Source organism: Mesocricetus auratus, unplaced genomic scaffold, assembly GCF_017639785.1.
Source record: "Mesocricetus auratus isolate SY011 unplaced genomic scaffold, BCM_Maur_2.0 Super-Scaffold_100025, whole genome shotgun sequence".
Classification (NCBI taxonomy): Eukaryota; Metazoa; Chordata; class Mammalia; order Rodentia; family Cricetidae; genus Mesocricetus; species Mesocricetus auratus.
In genome coordinates, this window is record NW_024429206.1 from 14619552 (window position 1) to 14645238 (window position 25687).

General features: G+C 45.6%; 1 protein-coding gene and 1 long non-coding RNA gene across 8 annotated transcripts in view; both read right to left on the reverse strand.

Annotated features, from left to right (window-relative positions):
- Positions 1 to 13847, reverse strand: part of Clip1 (CAP-Gly domain containing linker protein 1) — a 108530-nt gene extending 94683 nt beyond the window's left edge. For all 6 annotated transcript variants that reach the window (XM_040731656.1, XM_040731653.1, XM_040731655.1 and 3 more), the window contains exon 1: positions 13753 to 13847. The gene's annotated coding sequence lies outside the window, so the exon portion shown is untranslated. The remainder of the gene's footprint in view (positions 1 to 13752) is intronic.
- A 3878-nt stretch (positions 13848 to 17725) lies between these two features.
- On the reverse strand, positions 17726 to 22385 carry LOC121133978. Of its 2 annotated transcripts, none has more exons than XR_005870987.1 (2): positions 22109 to 22385; positions 17726 to 18128 (listed from the first exon to the last, which is right to left on the reverse strand). It is a non-coding gene; the product is annotated as an uncharacterized LOC121133978 (long non-coding RNA). The 2 variants fall into 2 exon arrangements; XR_005870988.1 differs by having other exon boundaries at positions 17726 to 18132.
- Positions 22386 to 25687: the final 3302 nt, after the last annotated feature.

Consider the following 25687-nt stretch of genomic DNA (forward strand, 5'->3'; position numbering starts at 1 on the left):
GCTGGCCTCGAACTCACAAAGATCCTCCTGCCTCTGCCTCCCGAGTGCTGGGGTTAAAGGCGTGCGCCACCAACGCCCGGCTAAGATGCTGCTTTTTAAAAGGCAATATTGGGGCTGGAGAGATGGCTCAGAGGTTAAGAGCACTGACTGTTCTTCTAGAGGTCCTGAGTTCAATTCCCAGCAACCACATGGTAGCTCATAACCACCTTGAATGAGATCTGATGTCCTCTGCTGGTGTGCATAAGATTGTATACATAATAAATAAATAAAATATTAAAAAAAATAAAAGGCAATATTTGCCGGGAGGTGGTGGTGCACACCTTTTTAGTCCCAGCACTCTGGGAGGCTGAGGCAGGCAGAGCTCTGTGAGTGCAAGGCCACCTGGTCTACAGAGTGAGTTCCCCATCAGTCAGAGCTGTTACACAGAGAAACCCTGTCTTAAAACAAAACAACAACAACAACAAAACCAATGTGGGTGGGGAGTGGACACTGGCTGCTTTTCTAGAGGATCCAGGTTCAATTCCCAGCCCCTTCATGGTAGCTCACAGCTGTCTGTAACTCCAGTTTCTGGAAATGAACACTTTCTTCTGGCCTCTGTGGGCACCAGGCATGCACATGGTACACACCCATACACTTAAAATAGTTATTTTATTTTGTTTTTTACAACTTATTTTCTGGGGGTTTTTTGTTGTTATTATTGTTTGTTTGTTTGTTTGTTTGTTTTTGTTTTTCAAGACAGGGTTGCTCCATAGCTTTGGAGCCTGTCCTGGAACTCTTAGACTAGGCTGGTCTTGAATTCACAGAGATCTACCTGCCTGTGTCTCCCTAGTGCATACACCACCAACACGCAGCCCTAATTTTAACTTATTTTTACTGGGGAGGGGAGTGACAAGCATGTGGAGGTCAGAGGACAGTTTCATGAAGCTGGTTCTCTCCTTTCATCCTTATATTGGTTTAGATCAAACTCAGGTCAGCAAGCATCTTTACTTGCTGAACAATCTCACTGGCCCTGGCTCCCCATCTTAGTTTTTGAGACAGACTCTCTCACTCCTCCTAGAGCTCACTTATTTGGCTAGACTGACTAGCCTGCCAGCAATCCTCAGAGATTCTCTGTCTCCAACTCCCCATCACTGGAAATACAACAGGTAGGTGCCACCATGCCTGGATTTATTTATTTGTTTGTTTTGAAACAGGGTCTCTCTATGTAGCCCTGGCTGTCCTGAAACTGTGTAGATGAGACCAGCCTGGAATCAGAGATCCACCTGCCTCTGTCTCCCAAGTACTGGGATAAAAGGTGTGTTCCATCACACTTGCCCTTACATCTAGATTTTTCCAAAGTCTAGATTTTTCCAAACTCTAGCTCAGCTCCACATGCTTATGCGGCAAATACATTATTGGCTGAGCCATCTCCATGCCTGGCAGCCAGCTTAAAAAAAAAAAACATGAGATGTACCTGTATGTAGTATACCTATGTGTCCAGGTACATACCCATACGCCTATGCAAGAACATGCAGAGAGGTCGGAGAAGGACATCAAATGTCTCTGTTGCCAGGCAGTGGTACACACCTTTAATCCCAGTACTTGGGAAGCAGAGGCAGTTGGATCTCAGTGAGTTCAGACCAGCCTGGTCTAAAGAGTGAGTACCAGGACTGTTATACAGAGAAACCCTGTCTCAAAAAAAGTCTTTGTCCATTGCTCTCTTACTTACTCCCTTAAGACACTGTCTCTCACTGACCCAGAAGCTTGCTGTTGAAGGTAGGCTGGCCGGCCAGCTAGCTCTTGGAACTCACCTGTCTCCACCCCCAATGCTGGATCACAAGTCTGTGCAGTGTGTCTGGTTTTTTAATGTGTGTGTTATGTATTTCAACTCAGGTCTTCATGCTTGCAAAACAAGTGCTTTTGCCCGCTGCGCCACTTCCCCAGACTCTTGTTTTGTTTATTGAGACAGGGGCTTATGTAGCACACACTGACAACGGAGCCAACAAATAGTTAAACATACAGAGTCAGCAGCTTTAAAATGAACAAGCTGAAAAAGCAAACTACTTCTCTCTAGCAAGAGTAAGGAACAAAAGATGACAGTAAACAAAGGAGTCACTAGTCAAAAGATCAATGTGAAGAAGCTTGTACAGACACTCCAGGGCCAAAACAAGCCAATGAGAATCAGAAAATTAATTGGCTCCTTAATTCAAAAGGTGTTACAAGGGAATCTGACTTTCTGTTTCTACCGATCAAGTCCTTACAGAGCAATTTATAAAATCAACCTGTCAGCATTAAGTGTTGGTTTGAGAGAATCATACAATAAGACACTGACAGTGAATAGAAAGGTTTACAGCATTTTTTCAAAAAAGTCAGCAGACATAATCCTCTGAAAAATTAAGTCATACTTGAAAGTTGTATGGTTTTAAAATAGGGTGTATGACACAGTATAGAGTACAAGTTGTACTCTGTGCTTTTTAAAAAGAAGGGGAAAGAGAGACACAGAGACAGAGAGAAAATGAAACCAACCCCAGCAGAGGACTAAGACATTAGACAATGCTTTTTTTTAAGAAGGAACTCTGATGCAACTGCCTGAGATTATGAATATCTGCTTGGCTCAGTGGAATGAGAACTATTGTTCTTTATGACTTACATACACAAAAACAAACAGCCTTCCAAAGCTCTTCCTTCTGCAAAAGAATGTGGAAAAATAAGAAACCCAGAAAGCTAAATAATTTAAGATATTCTGTTCATTTATATAATATTCTACAAAATTCCCAGTGGTTCTGTAATTCATATATATATATCTGCTTAGAAACAGATCTTTAAAGGAGACTAAAATACTAGCTTTGGTTAGTATCTCCCAGAAGAACTTAAGGTCAGCAGCAGTCAATTATACTAATTGTGTAAAAGGGAACAAGATGTTTAATACAACATAAAACTTTAGACCCAGAAAAGACCTTAGCAATTTAGTTCAACAAACTCACTTTACCACTGAGGAAACTGATTCTAAAAGTATAATCACTTGTTACTTAACAGTCTATGACTTAAACTCCAATCTCCAGACTCCTGACCATAAAGCACGCTGTTTCTGACCTGTTATATACACAGGGAGATGAAAGTCATTTCAGGTGTATTAAATCGTCTTCCTTTCCAGTCCTCACAGAGAAATAAATAAAAGAAGGCACACTGTCGCTGCTCCTTCAGAGCACATGGTGGACACGGAAAGCAAAAGCACACCTACTGTTCACAATAACAAAAGGACACAGACGCTCAGAAGAATCCAGACCTCCCCTCATCACTCGGGGTTTGTGCTCCCCTCCTTAAAGGCTTATGTGCAACTATAATGGTTGCTGTGGGTCATGAGAGCCAACGGAAAAAACAACATTTCCATATTGATAACACTGCAGATGATGATTTCAAAAGAAGCCATCGGTTTATTAAACGCACTCACGGATCCACCACTGTCTCCAGCAGTCAGCCTAGATGCCATCAGGGGAAACGCAGAACTGCTTTCATTTGGACTTTAAGTGCCAACTTCCGTGCTGGTCACCATCATATGCAGCTAACCTGCAATGCAGACACTCAAGTTCCACCAGACCAGAAGGAAAACTCCACCCTTAATTAAACTTTGAGAAAGAAAACTGGGAGCATACAAAAGGGCCTGAAAGCTGGCAAGGCCCAAGTTCTGACAGGGGAGCACAAGTTGCTTTTCCATTCGGAACATTTAAGTCCTTGTAAATCACAGGTTCCCCAATGACAACTGCTCATTAAAACATGCCCTTTCAGTCATGCAAGTCACTCCTACTCAAAATTAACTTTGTAAACATGGCAGAAAGAAAACTTTAATTTCTCAAACCAAGAAGCCTCATTGTCTTCCAGTACAATTTAAATGATATTACTGCTACTTGAAAGGGGCTGAAGCAGAAGAAGAGCATTTACTGAGTTTACACCCATTGATCCATTTAAACTACATGACCACTATCAAGCAACTATTATCTACAACTTATACACAAAAGATCTGGGCTCCAAAGGTTTGTATAGTCTCCCACAAAGTAACAGAGCTGGAGTTTACAGTCAAGAAAAGGGTGAACTGGACATAAGACTCCAGACCACAGCAACAGCAGACCACTAGTTCAAAGATATCCTTGGTTCTACAATTTTTTTTTAAATATCAACAGCGGCTAGGCAGTGGTAGCCCACACCTTTAATCCCAGCACATGGGAGGCAGAGGTAGGTGGATCTCTGTGAATTCAAGGCCAGCCTGGTCTACAGAGTAAGTTCCAGGATAGCCAGAGCTACACAATGAAATCCTGTCTCAAAAAACAAACAAAAAAAAGGATCTCTACGAAAATACCCCTACTATCACCTATTTTTCCTGAAAGGGGGAGTTGAAGAACGTATAGGACCAGAAAAATGGCTCAGTGGACAAGAGCACTCTGCTGCCAAGCCCAGTCACTCTAGCTCCCACCCTGGAAACCACATGGGGAAAGAAAGAACTGGCTCCCCTTTACTGTCCTCTCTGGTGGTTTGAATGACTGTCTCCCAGAGGCTCCTTTGGTGCTGTCTGAGGAGGTAGCGCAGAGTCACTAGGGGTGGGCTTTGAGAGGTCACAGCTTCACCCCACTTCCAGATTGCTCTGTCTGCTTCACGCTTGCAGGTGAAAATGTAATCTCTCAGCTTTTTGCTCTTGCCCCCTGCTGCCATGTCTCCTCTGCCATTATTATAGACATCCTCTGGAACCATAAACCCAAATAAACTCTCTTCTATAAGTTGACTTGCACAGTAACTAACCTATCCCTCTGACCTACACACACATACACACACACACACACACGTAAATTAAAATGAAATAAAAATAATATGTACATGCAGAAAGGGGATGGGATGGGATAGGTGGGAAGCAGGGGAGGAAGGGAGGGAGAGGGAACTGGGATTGACATGTAAAACAAGATTGTTTCTAATTTAAATAAAAAAAATAATCTGTACATTCAGGAAGAAAAAAACTAATCAGAGTTGCCTTTCTGGTATACATCAAACCTAAATTCCAGATGATTTGCACATCCTGAACATCTGGATCCTTAACCCCTTGGCTTCAAAAATAACATTGTTAATCAAGGACTTGCCACTTTCAAGTGTCAAAAAATGGGCAGACTCTTCAACTGGGATTTAATCCAAGCTTAGATATAAGTAAGCAAGGGAGAATATAAACACCAAACTACATAATTCAAGTTGGAAGTATACTGAGCCATATGATTACATAAAATTCAGGAAAGCAAAATGTCTGCCTTAGCCTCATGAAGATTCCTGAGAAGAGATAAGACGTGAAAACGCAAGCTTCTCCAGGGACAAAGATGCCAGACAGGCCTTCCAACAGGGATTCTGTAACAGAACTATTTGCTCTTTTCAAGAACTTTGCAAAAAATACTTTTTTTAAAGATGTTGTTGCTGAACCACAATAAACAGACAATCAAAAAACAGACCCACCCATTGAGTTAGTGCTAATGGAATCTGTTCTACAAGTGCCAGATGGAGACTTAAAGGGAAAAAAAGCTCTTTACTGACTGTGGCCAAGATTCCTTGGCACTTCATGCCAGGTCCAGGATATTAACCCAGATGTCCTAGCCAAATTCAAGGTTGGTTAAGTACAATCTGCCAACCTGTTAAAAAAAAAACAAAAATGGAGTAGGAGAAGCTCCTTCTGTACCCTGAGTACAATTTGAAGAGGTCATTCTTCCCTAAAATTCCTGCATACTACCATCAATCAATAACTCTCTGTAACACAAATACTGACTTAAAGCATATGGATTCTTGAGTTCCACCTATATGGGAAACATACCCTATGTTTATTTATAAATCTATAAGATGCTGTAATAGCTTAAAGCCTCAAACAGCTATCTAAAAAATTCATATACAGAATATTACAGACACTGTTTTCCAATTAAGATTGAAAATACTTATATAAAAGTTTATGTTAAACTGGATTTAAACCAACCAGGCAGTTGCAGTACACACCTTTAATCCTAGTACTCGGGAGGCAGAGGCATATAAATCTCTGAGTTCAAGGCCAGCCTGGTCTACACAGTTCCAGGACAGCTTGGCCTACACAGAAAAACAGTCTTGGAAATTGTGACCCCCACTGCTCCCCAAAAAGAAAGGAAACTGAACCATGAAACCTTTTTATTGTTGTTTTTCTGCCCCCCCTTTTTTTTTTTTTTTTGGTTTTTCAAGACAGGGTTTCTCTGTGTAGCTTTGGAGCCTGTCCTGGAACTAGCTCGGTAGACAATTATCAGACGTGTTGATGATTGCGGTATGAAGCATCATGGTGTGAAGTACCACCTACAACTTATCAGAAATGAGGACCTCTAGCCTATTGGGAGCATTTGAGAATCACTATTAAATTACTGATTAAAAACAGACTGGCAGCCGGGCGTTGGTGGCACACGCCTTTAATCCCAGCACTCGGGAGGCAGAGGCAGGCGGATCTCTGTGAGTTCGAGGTCAGCCTGGTCTCCGTAGTGAGTTCCAGGACAGCCTCCAAAGCCACGGCCCTGTCTTATAAAACAAAAAAACAAAAAGCAAAGAAAAACCAGACTGGCTTGTTTTTGTTTTTCCAAGAGATTCTTGAAAATTTTAAGACTAAAAAGCAGGGCTGTGCTGCCAAAAGTACAGCTGGGGAAGAGAGCATATGCAGATGTCATGACATAGACCCCTTCCTTGGGTTAAACAAAGATCCTGGGTTGATGTACAAAAATAGTAAAGTAAGAGCTGGAGACGGCTCAGCGGTGAAGAGCACTGGCTGCTCTTCCAGAGGACTCAGGATCTGTCCTCAACTGCAGCCACTAACAGCACCACCTGTGCAGTCACTACGACCCTTTTAAAAGGTGGACCTTGCCCACCTCCAGTCTTTTTCTCTCTTTCCCTTCCTCTCTCCTTCTCTTCCACTTTTGCCCCCAGGGACTGGTCTCTGCCCCCCCTTCTCTCTCCTCTTCAAATAAACCTATGTGAGCCTTGTTGCATGGTGAGGCTTTTCTTCACAGAATTTTTTTTTTTTTTTTTTTTTTGGTTTTTCGAGACAGGGTTTCTCTGTGGCTTTGGAGGCTGTCCTGGAACTCACTCTGTAGACCAGGCTGGCCTCGAACTCACAGAGATCCGCCTGCCTCTGCCTCCCGAGTGCTGAGATTAAAGGCGTGCGCCACCAACGCCCGGCTTCTTCACAGAATTTTTTTAAGATTATTTATTTAATATCTATACAGTGTGCCAGAAGAGGGCACCAGGTATCACTATAGGTGGTTGTGAGCCATCATGTGGTTGCTGGGAATTGAACTCAGGTCCTTTGGAAGAGCAGCCAGTGCTCTTAACCGCTTAACCGCTGAGTCATCTCTCCAACCCTCTTCACAGCATTTTTTTTTTTTTGGGGGGTTTTTTCGAGACAGGGTTTCTCTGTGGCTTTGGAGGCTGTCCTGGAACTCGCTTGGTAGTCCAGGCTGGTCTCGAATTTATAGAGATCCACCTGCCTCTGCCTCCCGAGTGCTGGGATTAAAGGCGTCGGCCACCAACGCCCGGCATCTTCACAGCATTTTCAAATAAATTACAACACAGGAGATCTGGCACCTTCACACTAATGCACATAAAATAAAAATAAATTATATTTTAAAAGTATATACTCAATAGAAAGGTGATGCTGGGAATATAGCATGTATGAAACTCGGGGTTTAATCTCCAGTGTGGGTGTGGAGAGGGTCAAGCCCGTATGTCAAGTACCTGGCCAGCCAGCTTTTGAGCACCCACTGACTTGATGTTCTATTGCCAAAGCATTTTGCACATTTATTAAAGTAACACGAACTAGGGTTCAGTTCTTGCTCTGTTTTCGTTAGCTATATGAGTCAGACAGTAAAATTCTTAAACTTTAATTCTCCCTATTTTTAAATTCAACCTTGATCACAGTTAATAATACAGGAGAAAGCTGGGCATGGTAGTCAATGCCTGTAATCCCAGCTACTGCAGAGAGTGAGGTGGAAGGTGGTGAGATCTATCGGATCAGAGGCAATATATAAGGCTCCATTTTGTTTAAAGCCAGGTGTGGTGGTGGCCCACATCTTCAATCCCAGCACTCAGGAGGCAGAGGCAGGTGGATCTCTGTGAGTTCGAGGCCAGCCTGCTCTATAGAGTAAGTTCAAGGACAGCCAGAGCTACACAGAGAAACCCCATAACCAACCAAACAAAAAAGCCAGGTACAATGTATGAAGACCCCCACCTGCATCCCAGCATACAGGAAGCTAAGTCAGGAGGACTGTGAGTTCCAGGCTAGCCTACACTGCACAGGGGAATCCCATCTCAATAAAAAAGCTAAATGGGGTGGCGGTGAAGGAGGGCAGTGTGTGCACAGCTCAGTGGGAGAGTGCTGGCCTGGCACATGTGAGGCCTGGGTTCAGCCTCACCTCCAGGACAGACAAACGGGTAGACGGATGAATGGAAGGCACATTAAATCATTGAGTTTTCCATAGTCTAACAAATACCTTCAGGATAACAGCCTGTAAAGCTTTAGTTTATCTGTTCTCCAAGCTTCCACTATGAAGGCCTTGCAATTCTCTGGTCCCTCTTCCATACGATCCCTGTTTCCTTTAGGCACCAACATTCTCCCAACATTCTCCAGCTTTCTTTACATTTCTGCTGAAATCACATTCTCAGTTGTGTCTCTTGCAACCCTATCTGAAATTCCTATAAATTTAACCATTATCCATAACTCTTAGTATTCCTCCTTCTCTAGTTTGTATTTTTTCTTTACTATGCATGACATTCTAATATACAAAATAATTATATTTTATATGTGTATCATCTACCTTTCCTTGGGGAAGTGAAGTTGGGTTTTTGTTTTGTTTCAAAACAGGATTTCTCCATGCAGTTCCGGCTGTCCTGGAACTTCCACTGTAGACCAGGCTGGCCTTGAACTCATAAATCCACCTGCCTCTGCCTCCAAGTGCTGGGATTGGCTGGCAGGGAAGTTCTAAGAGTGTAAGGATCAGTCATTTTATCCACAGCTGTGTCACTGGCATCCAAAAGGGTATGTGGCACAGTAAATGATGTGACTATTGAATAGACTTCATTACACAGGCAGATATATCACAGCTCCATTAACAGCCATTGGAAGAAGCAAAAGATTCCAACAATATTGAAAGGAGAAGTACAGTCTTGCCATGACTAATCACATTTACTCTTTTGCTTGCTTCTTTTTCATGTCAAATTAAAACTACAAGAGCCAAGCATAGTGGCTCATGCCTTTAATCCCGGCACTTAGGAGGCAGAGGCAGGTGGATCTCTGAGTTCAGAGCCAGCCTGGTCTACAGAGCAAGTTCCAGAACAGCCGGGGCTACACAGAGAAACCCTGCCTCAAAAAACAAAAAAAGGAAGAAAGGGAGAAAGGGGGGGAGACAAGAAAAACTAGTTGACTTCTCACCTCATTTGTACAAGAAAGTTGGCTATTCTGACAGTAGAGTTAAACAGGATGAATGAAAAATCATCTAACACTTCATAGACAGTTGGCTTTTTTAAAATTACATTTATTTCATTTAGCGTGCATGTGTGTGAGGTCAAAGGACAACTTTCAAGAGTCAATGAGTCCCATGAACCAGATTTAAGAACAGGAGTCTTTACCTTCTGAGCTATTCTGTGAATCCCAATTGGCTCTTTTGACTGTTTTTAGAGTTTTTGGAGACAAGCTCTCACTGTGTATCCTTGGTTGGCCTAGAACTCTCTCTGTAGACTAGGCTGGTCTCAAACTCAGAGATCTGTCTGCCTCTGCCTCACAAGCTCAAGAATTAAAGGCACGTACTACCATTATGATGCATGCCTTTAATTCCTACTGGGAATTATGAGTCAAATGGCTTTTTTTTTAAGATTTATTTATTTATTACATATACACCAGATTGAATTGTAGATGGTTGTGAGCCACCATGTGGTTGCTTGGAATTGAACTCAAGACCTCTGGAAGAGCAGTCAGTGCTCTTAACCTCTAAGCCATCTCTCCAGCCCCCTCAAATGGCTTTTTTAATGTTAACAAATATTAAGCCATCTCCTTGTATCTTTACTATGATCACTTTTTTTTCCCCTTTAGTTCTGACATCTACAAAGTCAGTCTTGAAATTTATGAATCACATAATTTCAAACATTTTGTGCACAAAAATGGTAGAATTCTATAAAGGATTCCACAAAATGAGGAGCAGGGGGAGGAAAGCCCCTTGCCTTTGATATGTAGATTCAAAAGTTCCTACCTATGTATGGGATACAAGAAGACCAAATCATCCCTTACACACAACCCTTTGGATTTCAAACCCAACAGACACAACTTAGAAAGAGTAAAAAAAGAGGCTGGAGTTATGCAGTTAAGGGCACTTACTGCTGTTATTACTGCTGTTGCAGAGGACCCAGGCTTGTTTCCCAGTGTTCACATGGCAGCTCACAAACACCCATGACTCCAGGGGTGAACATAAAACACGCAGGCAAACACCCATACAAAAAATAAGTAAATAAATAGATTTTAGAAAAGAGGGTGCTGGGCTGCAGAGATGGCTCAGAGGTTAAGAGCACTGGCTGCTCTTCCTGGGGTCCTGAGTTCGATTCCCAGCAACAACATGGTGGCTCACAACCATCTACAATTCAATCTGGTGCCCTCTTCTGGCATGTAAGCAGAACAGTGTATATGTAACAAATAAATATTAAAAAAAAGAAAGGAAGAAAGAAAAGAGGGTTCTGGAGAGATGCCTCAGCAGTTAAGAGCAAGTGCTGTTCTTGCAGAGGACCCAAGGTGGGTTCTTAGCACCCACCCATATTGGGAGACAACTACCTGGCCTCCCTGGGCACTTTGCTAACATGAACATACTCCCTACCTCGAGACAGAGAGACAAAGTGTGTGTGTGTCCACGCCTGTACAATTAAACAGGGATAGAGAGATAGCTCAAAGGTTAAAGTGCTTACTCCTCTTGCAAAGGACTTGGGTTTGGTTCCCAGAACCATCTGTAACTCCAGTTACAGGGGATTCAACATCCTCCTTGGCCTCCTCTAGCAGTGCACATACATTCAAACACATAAAATAAAAATAAATCATTAAGCCAAGTAGTGGTGGCACACACCTTTAATCCCAGCACTCGGGAGGCAGAGGCACAGGGATCTCTGTGAGTTCAAGGCCAGCCTGGACTACAAGAGCTAGTTCCAGGACAGCCTCCAAAGCCACAGAGAAACACTGTCTGGAAAGAAAGAAAGAAAGAAAGAAAGAAAGAAAGAAAGAAAGAAAGAGAGAGAGAGAGAGAGAGAGAGAGAGAGAGAGAGAGAGAGAGAGGGAGGGAGGGAGGGAGGGAGGGAGGGAGAGAGAGAGAGAGAGAAAGAAAGAAAGAAAGAAAGAAAGAAAGAGGAAGAAAACAAAAAAGAAAGGAAAACCAAAATAATAATAATAATTTTAAAAAGCCACATTGGAGATGTAGCTCAATGGCACAGTGCTTGCCTAGCATTTCTAATGCCCTCAGTTCAATCCCAAATATGGTTGCTAAAAAAAAAGGAATCAAATATTACTGAGTTCACACACACACACACACACACACACACACACACACACACACGTACGTATGTACGTAACGGGTCATGTAACAAAGTTAGTATTAGTAGCTGGGTAAACATAAATAAAAATATCAAACTTCTAGGGTAGAAAGATGACTTCATCAGGAAAGGGTGCTTGCAGCCAGGTGTGACAGCCTGAGTTTGGTCTACCAGGCCTACCTAGTAGGACAGACCTTGACCCACTGGACTTACATGACAGAAGGAAGGACCCTGCTCCCACAAGTTGTCTGGCCTCTGACCTCCACAGGCACCCACCTACATACATATACAAACACACACACTAAATATGTAACATGCAAAAAATTAATTTTTAGGAACTATTAAACTCCTGGAAGTTTATATCCTTAAAGAACCCGGTTGGCTTGCTTTTTTGAGCTCAACAACGACAAAAAGAAAAAAAGAAAAAGAAAAAGAAAAAACAGAGAATGGCAAAATCCTCATGTTCAGGGATCCTAGGAAAGTTCCCAGCAAGTTTCAGTTTTCACCCCTTTGAACTAGGCCTAGTAGGGCACGGGGCTTAACTCTCAGCGGAACACTTTACTATAATGTCCAACCTTGCTGTTTTGCCATTCATTCACTGTCCAGACAAAATTACTAAGCAGACCGAAGTACAACTCCCGACAACACTCACTGGCTGTGACTCTGACCTTTCAATGCCCTCTCGGTAAAATGAGGATGACAACAACCTCCATAGGTTGGGTGGATTACACAAGATTAAATACCCTGCACTTGCCCAGAGCCCGAACATACGAAGCCCTCCATAAATGTTAATTGTTACTATGACAAGAGGAAGAAATGCCCCCGAGGCTGAAGAGCAACATACCTGAGGATTCTTGCCTAGAAGCCAAACTGCACTCCTGACTGGGAGCCATTCACAAGAGTAATAATAATAATAATATCCTAGAATCGGAATCATGAGATCGCAGCAGCCAGCCATGGCATAAATACTTACACAGCCCCAAGAAGCCAGGCACAGTCCTAGCCTAGAAGAGGAAGAGGCCAGGTCGCTGAAGCACATACAGAGAGACACAGTCACAGAAATAGAAACATAGTCTCACACACACACACACATATAAAGAAAAAGGAGAAAATTATCTCCACGCTCCTTTAAAACAAACAGAAAAAAAGTAACTGGCGCCCAAGTTCCTCCTAAAAACAAGTATCCACACCGATTACAGACTTAACGTGTCATTTCTTCATACCCAGAGGTGGGGCTGGACAGGGAGGAAGGGGGTGGTGCGCGGTTCCTGCCAGATGGGAAAGCCACACCAAGTGGAGAGACTGCAGGATTTCAGGGCTGGACTCCAGAATCAAAACCCCGTATTTCTGTTGCTTCTCCTAATCACGCAAGACCTCCAAATTCGAGAGAAAACCAGAAGGCTCTGCTTTTAAAATGCCCCCCACCCCCACCCCCGAACAAGTGTCATCTGTCTCCCGCCAGTGCCCGGCCGCGGGAGCAGGTTCGGGTTACCCGGCAGCGGTGATTTCAGAGCTCTGGCACCCCACGTCGCCCTTCCACCGTCTCAGAGAACCATGATCCAAGGGGTCTGAAGGAAAACAAAAGCCCAGGGACGAGCAGGGACGAGGCCGGGCCGACCGGGGCCCGGCTCAGGCGACAGCGGCAAGGGCGCCCTCCATGCCGGCTCGCGGGCACCCGGCGTCCCCGGCCTGACTGAGGAAGGCTCAAGTGACGAGTGGCGGCGTCCAGGGCAACAGGTCCAACCGGACCCGCGGCCTCCACGAGGGGCAGAGCCGTCCCCGGAGCCCCCCACTCAGCCCCAAGAGCTGAGGAGAGTACGCGGCCAGAGGGGAAGAGAGCGCGAGCGAGCGGCGCCTGAGGCGGCCGCGCAGGGGCAAGGAGTCCGCGCTCCATCTTGAGGCGGCGGGAGGAAGGCAAGGCCGGGGCCGCGGCTGACAGGGCCGACCGCGCGCGGCTCGCAGCCAGCCCGTCCTCACAGGCGCTGTCTCCGCACCGCCCGCCACCCTCACGGGTGCGCCCGTGTCTCCTCCGCCGCGGCCCGGGTACGTGGCGGGAGCGTGAGGCGAGCCTTCCCTCCCAGCCTCCCCCGGACCGCAGCGGCGGGAAGGAGCGGAGGGAGAGAGAGAGGGTGGGACGGCGAGGAAGGAGACACAGAGAGAGAAAACACAGGCCCGCGCTTCGCTCACCGCCTGAGACGCCACGGGTCTCCGCCACCTGCCTCACAGCAGCAGCAGCAGCCGCCGCGGCCGCCGCCTCCCGCCTCCCCGGCTCTTGGGCTCGGGGCGGGGAAGAGAACGTGACGCGCTGCCGCCGCGGGGCCGGGACAAGACGCCGCGCCGCCCCTCCCAGCGCCCGAGCCGCTGCGGCTCGCGCGCTCCCCGCTGCCCCTTTGTCTGCGCGCCCCGAAATCCTCCCCGGTCCACCGCGATGTCGAGCGAGATGCCCGAGACCGACCGAGAGGCCTCCTGCAGCCGCGGGCGCCTTGGCATTTCAGGCTATTCCCGCTTTCCTAGCCAAAGTGGGCCCGGAATTTGCAAGTCACCCCGGATGGCTACACGTCGACCTGACCACAGCCGGCGGCTGGGATGGGGTGGGGTGCTGCTGGGGCGGGGGTGGAGTGGGGGAGTGTGTGTGTGTGTGTGTGTGTGTGTGTGTGTGTGTGTGTGTGTGTGTGTGTGTGTGTGTGTGTGTGTGTGTGTGTGTGAGATTCATTTCTTTCTCGCACAGAGCAGGGTGAGAAATCCGTTTGCCTCAAGTTGGAAGGGAGATAGATGCCCGTGTGCCGGCTAAGCTTGGGATGAACGTCCCTGCTCTCCAGGAAAACACTGAGGGGTTAAAAAAGAAAAAAAAATCCTTTGAGACTAGCCCAGGGCGGTAGCCCATTAGTTTAAGAAAAGCCTCTTTTATTCGCCCCAGTCGTTTGGACAGAAGCCCAGGTTAATGTCCCGTCCGAGCTCCTCCCCACGTAGGGATCCCCTTGAAAAGCCTTTGAAAGGGACTGGGGAGGACGCTGCAGCAGCCGGCTCAGGGCTGCGGGACCAGAGGGTGGCCAGCATTTCGCTCTCATGGACCATGGCAACCCCAGAAGTTTTTGCAGCTCCCCGGCAGAAATCGGCAGCTGTTGGAAGCCCAGGATTTTGCAGAGACTCCTTGGTGTAAAAGGGGCCACAGGCTTCCTCCTCCTTCCCGGTAGGAGAAAACATTCCAGAGGGTGACCTCCCTTGTTGACCTTTATTCAAAACATTGTGTCTGGACAAACAGGCATGCACGCAGCCCAAGAAGGGAACTCCACTGGAAATGCACGAAGTTCTGAGCAAAGTAAATTTATCCGCGGACCTACCTGTCTATTTAAGCCTTAAATCACAGTAATAGGGCTGGAGAGATGGCTCAGAGGTTAAGAGCACTGACTGCTCTTCCAGAGGTCTTGAGTTCAATTCCCAGCAACCACATGGTGGCTCACAACCATCTACAATTCGATCTGGTGTATATGTAATAAATAAATCTTTAAAAAATCACAGTAATAAATTATATATATAATCTATTACCTAATTTCACCTGGGCCTGCTATACGAGTTCCAAGGTCAAGAGGTGATAATACCCTTGGAATCCAGAATTCATTCCTACTCAGAAAGGCAGCCCTAACCCCCTCATCAGAATACCATTCACCTCTTAAGCATCTCAAGTAGTCATAGATACCATAGAATGGGGCAAAAATCATTGTCAGTGATAGAGTCAATATACACTTTCGGGTTTTGCTTTTTTTGAGCTCCCCCTCCCTTTTTTTTGTTTTTTGTTTTTTTGTTTTGTTTTGTTTTTCAAGACAGGGTTTCTTATTGTAGCTTTGGTGTCTGTCCTCGAACTTGCTTGTAGACCAGGCTGGCCTCGAACTCGCAGATATCCACCTACCTCTACCTCCCCAGTGCTGGGATTAAAGATGTGTGCCACCACCTCCTGGCTGAGCCCATCTTTTTAATTTTTTTTTTGTTTTTGTTTTTGTTTTTCCAGACAGGGTTTCCTCTGTGACTTGGGAGGCTGTCCTGGAACTAGCTCTGTAGACCAGGCTGGCCTTGAACTCACAGAGATCCACCTGCCTCTGCCTCCTGAATGCTGGGATTAAAGGCTTGCAGCGCCACCAATGCCCGGCTCCATCTTTTTAAATTTTGAGATTATATTGTCCTGGAACTCACTGTAGCAATGAGATTAAAAGCATGCCCTTCTGCACCTGGCAAGCCTATGATTTTGTTACTGGAGTTTACTTTGTTTATTGAGACAAGGTCTTACTATGTAGCCCTGACTGTCCTGGAAGTTACTACATAGTTGTGGCTGGCCTCAAACACAGAGATCTGCCTGCCTCTGCCTCCCGAATGCGGGAATTAAAGGTATGTGCCACCACCACCCAACTTCAGTGTGTTTTCTCAAAATGTGTGTCATCTGTAAAAGTACAAGAACAGGGGCTAGAGATTTAATTCAGCTCATATAGTATTTGCCTTCCATGCATATAGCCCTGAGCCTAATTCCCCAGTACCACAGAAAACTAGGCATACTTACACTTAGGTAAAACTAGGCATACTTACACTTAGGTGTAATCTTAGCACTCTGGAAGTAGAGGCAAGCATGGGCTACATAATGAGTTCAGCTACATAATGAGTTCAAGGCAAGCATGGACATATGTATGATAGCCATGTTTAAAAAAATAAATACATAAAAAAATAAGCTAGGTGATGGTGAATAACTTTAATCCCAGTGCTGAGAAGGCAGAAGCAGTTGGATCTCTGAGTTTGAGGTCAACCTAGTCTGTAGAGCAAGTTCCAGGACTGTCAGGGCTACACAGAGAAACCCTGTATCTTTGTAAGGGTTTCTGTTGCTGTGAACAGACACTGGGACCATGGCAACTCTTATAAAGGAAAATCATTTCATTAGAGGGGCTTACATTTTCAGATCATAGGCCATTATCAGAGGAAGTCAGAACAGGAACTCAAGTTGGGTGGGAACCTGGAGGCAGGAGCTGACGCAGAGGCCAAGGAGCGGAGCTGCTTACTGGCTTCCTCAGAGTTCAGAGGTTTGGTCCATTATCATTATTGTGGAAATGGCAGCATGCAGGCTGCAGACTCGATGCTGCAGAGGTAGTTAAGGGTCCTGTGTCTTGACTCACAGACAATAGGAAGTGGTCTGAGACACTGGAAGTGACTTGAGCATATATGAGATCTCAAAGCTGACCTCCACAGTGATACACTTCCTCCAACGAGGCCATAAGTACTCCAACAAAGTCATACCTCCTAATAGTATTACTCCCTTTGGGGGCCATTTTCTTTCAAACCACCACACCCTATCTCGAAAAACAAAAAAAGAAAGCTGGAGATGAGACCCTAGATCCAACCAAGATTTATTTTCATTCTTTCAGTCTTTCCTTCCTTCCTACTTATTCATTGAATTTTGAATTTTTAGGACAACTTGAGGGAATATGTTATCTCCTTTTACCATGTGGGTTCTAGGGTCCAGGGAATCAGGTTTGGTAAAGAAACACCTTTACCTACTGAGCCATCTTATTACCCACCCTCATTTGACTTTTCTCTATATCTTTTTGTTTAGACAGGATTTTATTTATTTATTTTGGTTTTTCGAGACAGGGTTTCTCTGTATTGCTTCAAAGGCTGTCCTGGAACTTGCTCTTGTAGACCAGACTGGCCTCGAACTCACAGAGATCGATCTATCTGCCTACCTCTGCCTCCCGAGTGCCCGGATTAAAGGCATGTGCTACCACCTCCCAGCACCCACCCTCATTTGACTTTTCTCTAATTTTTTTGTTTTTGTTTGTTTTGTTTTGTTTAGACAGGACTTCACTTTGTAACTGTAAGATGCCCCAGAGCATACCATGTAGATAAGGCTGGTTTCGAACTCACAGAGCTCTGCCTCTATCTCTGCCTCTGCCTCCCAAGTGCTGGGAGAATGATATTTCTATAAGCAACGCTGCTACTTCTGGTTTTTTTTTTTTTTTTTTTTTTTGGTTTTTTCGAGACAGGGTTTCTCTGTGGCTTTGGAGGCTGTCCTGGAACTCGCTCTGTAGACCAGGCTGGCCTCCAATTTACAGAGATCTGCCTGCCTCTGCCTCCCGAGTTCTGGGATTAAAGGCGTGCGCCACCAACGCCCGGCCGCTACTTCTGGTTTTACAGAATTATTTATTTAAAGCAAAAACAATGAAAGAATGACAAGCTGCTATGTTTAGATTCCCAGGATCACAAAAGCACCATTGTACACATGCAATTAACAAAGAGCAACAGCAGACACACCATCCTGTGAACGGCACTTCAGGCCTTCTAAATAGACTAGGGCTTTGAGTACATGCAGCTTTGTACTGCGAGGGTGGGACAAAATCCCTTATAAAGCTGCTACCACATTTTTAAGATTCTGTGGCATTTTTTTTCTTTCAGTCCAACAAAGCAAAATATTTGTGAGATGGGTCCTTGATGCAGTAGGCTCTGATCAGCACGTTTTCCGAGTACACAAAAGCAGCCGGGAACACCTTCAGCAGAAATCCAACAGTCATTGGTGGTGGTGCTGAACCCTGTCTTGAAAAAAAAAAGCTGTCATCACTCTCTCAAAAAGCAGAAGCGAGTCCTATGAGTCATGCTTCATGTCCCTCTCCTCACTTGGTCACCGGGCCTGAGACCCATGAGGTAATGCCCTTGGAGTCTCCAATGAGCAAACACCTCACCACACACATTCACTGCACCACACACTCTCACTCTGGAGCAACAGGAAAAGTGTGAGGGCACAAACTGGCACCTTTAGTGAGGAAGTCAATCTTAGCTTAACAAGAAGTTCTTTTGTTATTGTAAAGCGTGGTTTCAGGCTGCTAAAGTTAACACTCCTTTCTCTGAGGGCGTTAAGGAGTTTAGATCCAAAACAAATTAGTTTATTTTCTTTCCTTCTTCTTCTTCTTCTTCTTCTTCTTCTTCTTCTTCTTCTTCTTCTTCTTCTTCTTCTTCTTCTTCTTCTTCTCCTCCTCCTCCTCCTCCTCCTCCTCCTCCTCCTCCTCCTCCTCCTCCTCCTCCTCCTCTTCTTCTGGACATTTTATGTTGGCGTTATATATGCTAAGGCTGAATAGTGAAACCCTGACTGAAAACTAGCAGAAAAGTGGATCCAGATGCATCTGTGTGTGTTAAAAAAAAAAAATAAACAAAACTAGGGTTTCGTTATATAGCCCAGGCTGGCTTGAACTAGCTGTGTAGACCAGGCTGGCTCAAACTCAGATGTCCACCTATCTCCGCCTGCCACACCCAGCTGAATTTGTTGTTTTTGTTTTAAGGTGGAAGCTTCACCCCAACTCCCCCCATCCATACCCAAAGAGTCTGGAATGTTGTGGTGGAGGTTCCACCCAAGCCCCTCTTCCCCATCTCCCACCAAAACCTGCTGTATCTCAGAAAGCCTGCCAAATGATGGCCACTCCCCCAAAGATACTCAAGACCACTCCCACAGGGTATTTAAACTGTCCCACAGAGAACAGTTTTCTGGTCTCCCTTTCCTGTCTCCTCTCTGGGGGGGCTGGAAGGCCACCTGGTACCGGGAGTGTTGTATCCATTAAACGTGGGCTTTTGCCGGGCATTGGTGGCACATGCCTTTAATCCAAGCACTCAGGAGGCAGAGGCAGGCGGATCTCTGTGAGTTCGAGGCCAGCCTGGTCTACAAAGCAAGTTCCAGGACAGACTCCAAAACAATACAGAGAAACCCAGTCTTGTAAAAAACAAAACAAAAAACAAAAAAAACCAGAATCCTTCTCGACTCCTAGTCCCACCTATCTTGCTTCCCTATTGGCCAAAAGTGCTTTATTTATCAACCAATAGGACAAACATATACACAGAAGGACCTCCCCCATCACCAGTGCATACATATAAACTTGCTGTCTGGAAATATTAAAAAACAAAACAAAACAAAAAAACTAACCGACAGGAGGGCAGATCATCTGTCTGGAGAATGGCCCTTGGGAGGCAGAGGCAGGAGGGTTATTATAAGTCTGACACTAGTCTTGGTAAAGTCATCAGCAATATGAAAAGGTATTTGCCACTAAGCCTGAAGACCTGACTTCTATACCCCAGCCTCCCAGCCTATATGGTAGAAGGCGACAACTCCCAAAAGTTGTCATCTGTCTTCCACACGTACATTGTGGCATACTCATGACCATGCACATACATATACCTCTACACACACACACACACACACACACACACACACACACACACACACACGCACTAAACATGAAATAAAAATTTACGACAGCAATCTCCCAAACTACTGACTTAACTAATCACCTTTTTTGCTATTGTTATTGTTTTATTTTTTTTCAAGACATGGTGTCTTAGTTTGGGTTCTATTGCTGTGAAGAGATACCATGACCATAGCAACTTTTATAAGAAAAACATTTAATTGGAGTGGCTTGCGTATAGTTCAGAGGTTCAGTTCATTATCATCATGTCAGGGAGCGTGGCGGTGTGCAGGCAGACATGATGCTGAAGAAGTACCTGAGAGTCCTACATCTTACAGGCAACAGGAAGTTGACTGACACACTGGGCGGTATCTTGAGCATAGAAGAACTCAAAGCCCACCCCCACAGTGACTCACTTCCTCCAACAGGGCCATACCTACTCCAACAAAGCCACACTTCATAGTGTCACTCCCTTTGGGGGGCATTTTCTTTCAAGCCACTCCCTGGCCCCCAAAGGCTTGTAGCCATATCATAACATAAAAATGCATTCAGTCCAACTACAAAAGTCCCAATCATCTGTAACAGTCTCAAACTCTAAAGTCTCTTCTGAGACTCATGGCAGGCAATCTCTTAACTGTAATCCCCTGTAAAATTAAAATAAAAAAGAATATCTGGGGGGCTGGAGAGATGGCTCAGAGGTTAAGAGCACTGACTGCTCTACCAGAGGTCCTGAGTTCAATTCCCAGCAACCACATGGTGGCTCACAACCATCTATAATTCAATCTGGTGCCCTCTTCTGGCATGTATATGTAATAAATAAATAAATCTTTTTTTTTTTTTTTTTTTTGGTTTTTCGAGACAGGGTTTCTCTGTAGCTTTGGAGACTGTCCTGGAACTCACTTTGTAGATCAGGCTGGCCTCGAACTCACAGAGATCCGCCTGCCTCTGCCTCCCGAGTGCTGGGATTAAAGGCGTGTGCCACCAAGCCCGGCTATAAATAAATAAATCTTAAAAAAAAAGAATATCTGCCTTTAATCCCAGCACTCGGGAGGCAGAGGCAGGAGGATCTCTGTGAGTTCGAGGCCAGCCTTGTCTACAGAGCGAGTTCCAGGACAGCGTCCAAAACAATACAGAGAAACCCTGTCTCAAAAAAAAAAAAAAGAATAGCACAGCCACAGAGAATCCCCGCCTCAGAAAAAACAAAAAACAAACAAAAAAAATCACATACTTCCAACATATAATGATACAGGATATACATTACCAATCCAAAATGTAGGGAAGGGAGCCTGGTGAGGAAATACTGGACCAAAGCAAGACTGAAAACCAGATGGGCAAATTCTAAACTCTGCATCTCTTAAGTCTGAAGTCAAAACACTCTTCAGATCTCCAGCTCTGCTCAGCTCTGTTGACTGCAGCACACTTCTGTCTCTTGAGCTGGTTCAACTCCCCGTTAGCAGCTCTCCTTGGCAGCTATCCCAGGACTCTGGCATCTCGAACATCTTGGATTCTCCAAGGCAACCCAGGCTTCAACTTCACAGCTTCATGCAATGGCATCTTTTTTTTTTTTTTTTTTTTTGGTTTTTCGAGACAGGGTTTCTCTGTAGCTTTGGAGGCTGTCCTGGAACTCACTTTGTAGAGCAGGCTGGCCTCGAACTCACAGAGATCCGCCTGCCTCTGCCTCCCGAGTGCTGGGATTAATGGCGTGCGCCACCAACGCCCGGCATGCAATGGCATCTTTAGGCCTTCATTCAGGGACACCCTGACACATGCCTGGCCTCGGGGACTTTCCTTCATCTCAGAGGCAAATTCCACAACCCCTTTCTTCTATACTTAACTCTAAAGCCGGACCACTTGGCTGAAGCTGCCAAGTTCTGCTGTTTGCTGGGCCTGGAACACGGCCCCTCATTCAATTACACCTTCTCCAACTCTCTGCTTTTGATGGCTCCCTTCGCTGCCTAACCTTGGCTGCTCTGGAACTCGCTCTGTAGACCAGGCTGGCCTCAAACTCACAGAGATCTGCCTGCCTCTGCCTCCCGAGTGCTGGGATTAAAGGCGTGTGCCACCAAGCCCGGCTATAAATAAATAAATCTTAAAAAAAAAGAATATCTGCCTTTAATCCCAGCACTCGGGAGGCAGAGGCAGGAGGATCTCTGTGAGTTCGAGGCCAGCCTTGTCTACAGAGCGAGTTCCAGGACAGCGTCCAAAACAATACAGAGAAACCCTGTCTCAAAAAAAAAAAAAAGAATAGCACAGCCACAGAGAATCCCCGCCTCAGAAAAAACAAAAAACAAACAAAAAAAATCACATACTTCCAACATATAATGATACAGGATATACATTACCAATCCAAAATGTAGGGAAGGGAGCCTGGTGAGGAAATACTGGACCAAAGCAAGACTGAAAACCAGATGGGCAAATTCTAAACTCTGCATCTCTTAAGTCTGAAGTCAAAACACTCTTCAGATCTCCAGCTCTGCTCAGCTCTGTTGACTGCAGCACACTTCTGTCTCTTGAGCTGGTTCAACTCCCCGTTAGCAGCTCTCCTTGGCAGCTATCCCAGGACTCTGGCATCTCGAACATCTTGGATTCTCCAAGGCAACCCAGGCTTCAACTTCACAGCTTCATGCAATGGCATCTTTTTTTTTTTTTTTTTTTTGGTTTTTCGAGACAGGGTTTCTCTGTAGCTTTGGAGGCTGTCCTGGAACTCACTTTGTAGAGCAGGCTGGCCTCGAACTCACAGAGATCCGCCTGCCTCTGCCTCCCGAGTGCTGGGATTAATGGCGTGCGCCACCAACGCCCGGCATGCAATGGCATCTTTAGGCCTTCATTCAGGGACACCCTGACACATGCCTGGCCTCGGGGACTTTCCTTCATCTCAGAGGCAAATTCCACAACCCCTTTCTTCTATACTTAACTCTAAAGCCGGACCACTTGGCTGAAGCTGCCAAGTTCTGCTGTTTGCTGGGCCTGGAACACGGCCCCTCATTCAATTACACCTTCTCCAACTCTCTGCTTTTGATGGCTCCCTTCGCTGCCTAACCTTGGCTGCTCTGGAACTCGCTCTGTAGACCAGGCTGGCCTCAAACTCAGAGATCTGCCAGCCTCTGCCTCCCCAGTGCTGGGGTTAAGGGCGTGCGCCACCAACGCCCAGCTTTATTGTGGTATTTAAAAGTAGGGTCTTTTATAGTCCTGGCAGGCCTAGAAGTTACTATTTAGACCAGGCCAACCTTGAACTTGCTGTGAGTCTCCTGACTCTGCCTCCAAATATTGACATTACAGACATGAGAAACCTGTGGCCTTCCGGAGTCCCTTCTCTTTATTGGTATAAAGGGAAAGGTCTCTGGTTAGGTGGTTGTATTCTCTCTGCCTGCTGGGGGTTCTATGTAGTGACATGTTTATCATGGTCTGCCCAAGTCGGGAGGACTTATCCCTTTCTGCATAAAGGGGATTAAACAGACGTCAATTAGTGGTGACCAATCATGTGACACCAACACATACAATCTGAATTTAAACATCATATTTCAGGCCAGTCATAAGACAAACAAATCCTGAAAAGAACATTCTATTTTTGGAGGCCACGTGGATAAGACTGGCGTGTTAGAAATTTGGTGCACTCAAATGAGGGAGGATTGTTAATGTTACTTTGACAGGCTCATCCCAGAAGCTGGCCTACATGAGCTACACAGGTTTTTTTGTTTTATCTTAAGATTGGGTCTCTCTAGCTTTGGTTGGTCTGGAACTGGATGTATAGATGAGGCTGGCCTTTAACTCACAGAGATCCTCCTGGGATTAAAAGCATGAGTCACCATGACCAGCCTGAACTTCTGGTACACACTGCGGTCATAGTGATGTCCCGCCTCACCATGGGTCTAAAAATCAAAGCAACCAAGGACTGTGAAGTGAAACTATATGCCCAAGCAAATCCTACCCCAATCAAGTTATCTGTGATGGGTATTTTATTAAAGTAATGGAAAGCCTACGTGGACAAGATGGTGTGATAAGTAAAGGTGCCTGGTGCCAAGTCTGAGAATCAGAGTTCCATCCCCAAGACTCACATGATAGGAGAGAACCTACCCTATCCCACGACTTCCAAATGTGTGCCCTGGTATGAACACACACACACACACTGCAATTTAAAATGTTAAAAGGGGGAGGAGGAAGGGAGGAGTAGACAGAAAGAGGAGGAGAAAGAAAAGGAAAAGAAAAGTCAAACTAATACAGTAAGACAGGGTTCTGCTATGTAGCCCTGGGTAGCGTAGAAGTCACAATCCTGTCTCAGCGGTCTTAGAGCTGGGTTACGGGTGTGTGCCACCATGCCAGCTAGGCAATACATTCTGCTACCCACCTGCTAACCCTGTGCCGCGCCCGCTGCGCAGCCTGTATCCGAGAATGTGGCGAGGGTGTCGGGATTGATGACACAGAGACCAGACGGTTGCGTTAAGAAAACTTTATGCTCCCCAAGAAGGCTCAAGAGAACTTCCCAAGAAACGCTTCCCTCCAGAAAAGCTTCTGCCACACACACACATACATTTCCTCCTCCTGGCTGGTGGTTATATCCCTGACACTAGAATGGGCAGCAGCAGCAGGGGGCAGGAAGAGGTGGCTAGCCATCTGAAAGATCAAAGTCAGGGTGTTTCAGTGAGGGAGCCCTTATCGGGAACTTTTTTTTTTTGTTGTTTTTGTTTTTTTTGGTTTTTCGAGATAGGGTTTCTCTGTATTATTTTGGAGGCTGTCCTGGCACTCGCTCTGTAGACCAGGCTGGCCTCAAACAGAGATCCACCTACCTCTGCCTCCCGAGTGCTGGGATTAAAGGTGTGTGCCACCACCACCCGGGTAAACATTTCTTAGGGCACTGGATTGTTTTCAGTAAACATGTTTTCAGTAAACATTGTCTCACAGCTGCCTGCTCCCAGGCTGATGGGGAAGTGGGTCTCCGGCCAAGGTCTGTTGTTCCCACAACCCTGTCCTGATTTCTTACTGTCCTAAGACCATTTTCAACTGTCCTTAACATATCAGAGCCCATCAGTCCTCATCGCTCACCAGTGAAAGTTTCAGAGCAACCTTGCTGGGGCAGTGAACAGAATGGTGATTGTTTTAAAGGCCCCAGGTCAGGACAGGTGCAGTCAGCATGTGGAAGAGAAGGGAACTCCTTAGTCTGTGAGAAGTCAGCCTTGGGTCGAATCCCACAGCCTGTCTGGACCAGTTTCATTTGTCATTCTCAGTTATGACTAACGCCCAAGCCACAGCGACGACTGAAATTGAGAACTCATCGTTATGAGGTCATGCTGCAGAGGAATGGTGTCAGCTGAGGGCCCTGATAGACAGCTGGATAAAGGTTCCAGCTCTTATTGTTGCAGTCCCTCCTTGGGTTGCAAAATTCCAAAAATACCACGTCATTGGCAGTTTTGTTCCAAAAACAAATTTCTCACTGCTTCAGACATATAAGAGGATTGGGATTGCAAGTATATATTATAGATATTTATAGTCTTTTGAAAGAGTCTCACTAAGTAGCTCTGGCTAGCCTGGAAATTGCGATATAGACCAGACGCCTTGGACTCACATAGATCCACCTGCCTCTGCCTGTCCAGTACTGGGATTAAAGGTGTGCACCACCATGCTCAACAGGTTCTCTTCTACCTTGCGGGTCCTAAGGATAGAACCCAGGATGTCAGGCTCAGTGGCAAGCATCTCTTAACTACTGAGCCCTGCTTTCTTAAATGGATTAATGAATTTCTTTTGGGGAGAGTCTCATGCATGTATTCTAGGCTGGCTTTAAAGCTGCTATGTAGCGGAGGATGACCTTGATCTTCTAATTCTCCCAACTGCATCTTGAGTGCTGGAATTACAGGTGATTTATAAGGTGCTGGGTTGGAATCCAGGGCCTTGAGTATGCTGGATTAGCACTCTACCACCTGAGCTCC